A 6,000-nucleotide genomic window follows, 5' to 3' on the forward strand; every position below is an offset into this window, starting at 1 on the left:
TAAAGAAGTTAGTGGTTTTGTATCCATTCCCATCATTCGCCGGACAGTTACAGGCCATAATGGTATAAAAATATATTATGTTAGCTTGGAAAGGTTGGGTGGCAAAAACCAGAGGACATCTTGTTTGGATTAAATGGCACTGGTTGCTTGGCCTTGAAGAAATTCCAATCCCATATGACTAGTACCGAATGATGGTTACACACTCGATGGTTTTCTTGTGGTCTTTCCTCAGACAAGGCATCCCTGAGGATGTCCAAAACTTAATGACCACCGTAATGGGTGTCACTAGTGCATACCACTGACCTCTGGCCATATGTTGGCGTGCTGTTTCATGTTTGTCCAGGATTACTCGCCAAACACCACTCATTTAGCGACGCCCTTCACGTTAATATACAGATTATATCAGTCATAATGCTCAGAGTTGCACAGCTGTTGTGTGAATATCATGTGTACGCTTGTGCTTGTTGAGGTTAACCCAGTTACCTGTGTGTGTGCTTCGTCCCAGTTTGCAGATACCGGCTATATGCTAGCATAGTGTCACCTTTTGATCTATGAATCACCACTTTAAAAGTTACTAGTAATACATCAAAGCAGCCAAAGCCAAAATAGCCAAAGACAATATTTCGTGAAGATACTTTTTAGGAACAAAGGTCCGCTGTTATGTGCCACAATATGCTGACAAACACGTGACCAATCATCAATCAGATCACCACCCCAAACTAGAGTATTGAACCAAAACTGAAACGTAAAAAATATAAAAGCAAATTCATTGCAAGAAAAACACGATCTCTGTTCAATTCGTCTGTGTGATCCATGTGATAAGGTCTTATTTTAGCACGTCTACTTGATGGTTGCCAAGGAAAAACTGTTTCCCTCTTCAGTGAGTGAATGAGTTAATATTTAACGTCACATCAGCAATATTCAGCTTCAGCAAGAGCATTGCCGAATTAGTGTTGCAAGAAGTACAAGGCGACGTGGGAGGGCCATTCTGCGTGTGTTCTATAGGGATGCGCAGAATATTCCCATACTCATGCTTTAAGGAGGCAACAACGAGGCTCCATGAGGTCGTGCGTTATTATCGATGAGTGAGTGAGTATGGCTTTACACAACTTGTAGCAATATTCCAGCAATATCATGGTACGAGACACCAGAAAGAGGCTTCACACATTGTACCTATGTGGGAAATCGAACCCGGGTTTTGGCGTGACGAGTGAACACTTTAACCACTAGGCTACCCCATCGCCCCTTATTATCCATGAGGAAGATGTCGGATCCGATTTCATCAGACTCTCACATAGCCACATCCATACTGTACAGTGCAACCATGCGCTGTAGAGAGTTACGTACGTCCCTTCATCAAGTAGCATGTATCACATTTACATTATAGATCCGGGTTAGAATTGATCTTAAGCAACCCATGCTTGTCGTAACAGGCGACTAACGGTATAGGGTGGTCAGGTTCAATGACATCGTTGACACATGTCAGCGTATCCTATTTGCGTAGATCGATGTTCATGCCGTTGATCAGTCGATTGTCTAGTTTAGACTCGATTATTTACAGACCGCCGCCATACAGCTGGAAAATTGCCGAGTGCCATATTAATCAAAAACAACAACAACAACAACAACAAAACTCCAACACATTATGTTTATGTAAAGAGTTTTGTCATTGACATTTACATTTCAATGTTGTAAAAATTGCGAGAATGTCCCTTCCAGTATTCCATAGTTTGGGGATATGTTTCCCATCTCTTCCAAAGAAGGTTCTTAAAGACACTATATCACACCACAAGAAATAAATAATACATTTCTCTCAATATTACTGTCAGCCCTCATGGAAGCTACCATATGATTTATTAAAAAAACATTACTTATTTAGATTACAAGATTAAATTAAAAAGTTCGATTGAATTAATGCAACATTGCATTAAATCGACTCTCACCCCCTTAACAGGCCGAACATTATTTCACGCGAACCCCATAGAGTTATGTCCCTTGGGGCGCACTTAATACCCTGCGCACAACTTGTGAATGAAACCAGTTCGGCAAACACTGACAACGCCGCGTGCGACAGTTTTCGATGTACGGAGCAGTTGAATATATTGCATATATTCCATATATAGCAAGTGTTCCCTATTTGGACGCTGTTCGCCTCGAAGTTTCAAGCATCGATTTTATGCAAGTCGTAAGGGATAATAAGTCTAAAATTCATCAATAGGATGCTTAATTGAGTGCATATGCCCAATTATATATAATATAGGCCAAACTATTGTCGAAAATGTGTGACATTGTGCCTTTAAGAGGTTCTCCATATTTTTTTACCAAACTTAATCCAAATCGATGCAGCTGATGTACAAATATCGGCATGATGTGGTGACAATTGAGTCAAGTGATTCCAGAGAAACATATCAAATCGTGTGATCAAAGATCACAGGGTTCTCCGATACGAGAGATTACTGCTGACGTTTACTGCACACTTGGCATCTACGTGGCGCCATATCTGAACACAAACATCGAACATTCAACCTCCGGGTTAACTGATAAGTACGTATAAACACACGATTGACTGGTTAATTAAACATCGCATTGCACAGTAAATAGCGATGCACAGATATAGGATCACACAGAAACACAATGAGTTGGAAAATTGCACAAAACTGATAGATTTTTTTTTCTGAAGAACAAGGATTGAAGTTTTATCAGGTAATGATTTATGGAAACCTTGCAATAGTACTATGTTGAATGATATAATATAGGTTTTCCTCGATGATTTAAAGTAAGGTTTAACATTTAAAATTCTGAGAATACCATGCTGTGTGTTGTACAACGGCAGTGGTGCGATTACCGTTAAGCAGTTCGTATTCCATCCGTTGATAATGAGTAAGTGAGATTAGTGAGTGAGTGAGATTAGTTTTACGCCGCTTTTAGCAATATTCCAGCGATATCACGGCGTGGGACGTAAGAATTGGGCTTCACACATTTTACCCACATGGGGAATCGAACCCGGATCTTTGGCGTGACGGGCGAACAGACAACTGTTTTCAGGAAGGACAGGTGCATACTGGTGTACTCTGCACACCCATACGGTTTTTTTCTGAAAAGCGTGTGCACACACGAACAACAACTGAATCACGTAACACAACTGACGTGCACTATTTAATGCAGTCGGGACGTCTCGGTGTTTCTGACGTCGTTGACGTCAAGGCATGCTATGAACCTTGCTGTCCACTGCCATTCAGATTGTCCACTATGTACATAATAGGTTCCGGGTAATTCGTGGTGTAGGATCAACATATATCAGTTAATTACAATATCGTGGACTTATGCTTCTCATCCAAGTTCATGAATGTGGAAACCAATTTCTATATTTAATAAGGTTATTGTGTATAAGTGAGGTTATCATACTTAAAGTATTTTCAAAATAATCCAATCACGATCAGTGTAAATCCAACTAGGGTCCATGCAGGTAGCAAAGGTACTGTAAGTCCCCATGGTCCCTAGTATGGTGATCTACCTTCAGTTGTTGGCGATCTATAGCCTGTTTTTATATTGTATTGTGTAAATAGTGCTATGAGTTTTAACTGTCCAAACTAGTTTTAGTTGTAATTGTGATATTCCAGTTGTTTTACTGTAATTCGTCGACAGATTTTTATAATATACATATATTCCAATTCAATGTGAAATATGTTCTCGTAACGATATGGCTGAAATATTGCCGATGTGACGTTAAATATTAACTCATTCACTCACTCCAATCATGATCACATAAGAACATCTGAGGTGTCATATTACGTCGTGGAAATACCGACTAACGGGATCGGCGTAAACCTAAACTCACTCACTCATGGTAATACCATATGGTTATTCATATCAAGATCTACTGCTACACATCCTCTGTTCAAAATATAAACAACGCTGGGCTTCTAAAGGATGATTGTTTCCACTACGGCATTAATTTGATTACATGGGATAAAAGAAAATATATTAGACTAAATAGAATAAGCATCATGAATACCTGTTCGATCTGCTGGTCGTTCCAAAACGAGTTGTATACCTTACAGTATACTTTGAGTGAGTGAGTGAGTGAGTTAAGATTTATAGTCACATTTATATTTATAGAGATATGGCAATATTTCAGCCATATCGTGACTTAAAAAGTTATAAATTGACAACAAATGGAATTAAATTACAAAAACCTGTCGACGAAGGACAGTAAAATAACCAGATTATCACAGATAGAGTTTACTTTGAGGAAACAACCGTGTATCATCATGTATTGATATAAACTTCATATACTCCTTAATTCCCCAATTACACGTTGTATCATATGTATGGCACGCAAAACGTAACCGAAAGTTGTTATAAGATGCAAATTTAAAACATGAATCTTACATTTCTAAATGCTCAGTCTGTCACCTTGTACCTTCCACTTATCCTTACATACCGCAATATTGGAATTAATATCAATATGTGGATCAACAACGTATTTATTACGGTGGGAGAGACGTTCGGATGTTGGTTCTTTGACCCTCTATCGAAGCGTTGCCTACAGCAATAAAGAGGTTGTTTATCCATAGAGTGTTGTCCTTCCGCAGTGCTCCAACTGATAAATGTCTCTCAAAGACGTTACACCAAACCATGCTGGATAGCATTTGATCGCGATGTCCTTTTCCAAATATGAATATGAATAGTCTTCTTAATTATCTTAAGTATTATCAAAATCCAGTTCCATTTGCAAAATCAATTCATCGGAAATTGTGAGCTTAGATAACTGTAACTTGAGTACGAAGTGTTCACTTCAGATAATGATGCATTGTTGTAAATCGGACTGAATGTGACAAAGGTAAGATTACTCCAGAGAAGTGATCAGACCATCAAGTGTACACGTGGTCATTAATGTCGTCCAGTAAGGATAAATCCAACTCTACGTCTTCCAACAACCATCTTGGCAGTACTGTAATCAGTAGACCCCATGAAACTGAAACTTGTGCTGGGTGATTAAAGCTGATGGCACGTTCTGAAAACCTTGTGTAAATAAGGTGATTGTCATTGAGAGGCCTCACAGATTCACTGAAATTAGAGTGTACACACCCACTGAAAGGAGTGATTTCATTGTTTCGTGATCGACGCTGATCTATAGTTGTCTACCGACTTAAATCTTAAATGAATTATCCTTTTCTGTTTTATCACATTTATCTTGGATGAGGTGAGGTGAGGTGAGGTGAGGTGAGGTGAGGTGAGGTGAGGTGACATTTATCTTGGATGAGGTGTTGTGTGGTGAGGTGAGGTGAGGTGAAATTGGGTTTAACGTCGTGCTTGAGAATATTTCGCTCATATGACGACGTGCATGTATGTGTAAAGTGCGGCTGCTTGTACTCTTAAGCTGGTTTTATAGTGCTAGCCCACTGAGATACCATGCCGCAGTGAAGCATGAATACCCCACTCAGACACAGTATACTGACTCCCAGCCGACCAGTCCTTGTTGTACCCATTAATGCCGAGCGCCAGGCAGGGACCAACAAGTACCATATTTTAACGTCTTTTGGTATGACGCAGCCGGGGATCGAACCCGCGACCTCCCGCTCTCCGGGCGGACGCTCTAACCACTACACCACGGAGGCGGTCTTATCCTGGATGAATGTCTGGAGACAAATTATAATACTTCGTGAACATGGCTGCTTTAGTACTGTCTCAATATGCCAATCAAACCAACCCAATCTGTGGCATCACACATAACCTTACAAATGAATTTAACCCGTCTTTGTGCTACTTGGGGGGTCATGAAATAATTAGCAGCGCGTATTGTGTCCTTCAAGCGTTTATGGTTATGTTGGTCAGGCATAAGTTTATATGCTGACATGAACCTTGATCGTCATCTTCACATTCTCAAATGTTCCTGTATGTTTAGATGAGTTTGAAAAAGATCAGTGAAGTAATCACTGTATACATATTGTGCTAAATATTACAGTTTGTGAATGTATCTGTTCTCTTTCATGTCAG

Source organism: Haliotis rubra, unplaced genomic scaffold, assembly GCF_003918875.1.
Source record: "Haliotis rubra isolate DU_JTF1 unplaced genomic scaffold, ASM391887v1 Scf1015, whole genome shotgun sequence".
Classification (NCBI taxonomy): Eukaryota; Metazoa; Mollusca; class Gastropoda; order Lepetellida; family Haliotidae; genus Haliotis; species Haliotis rubra.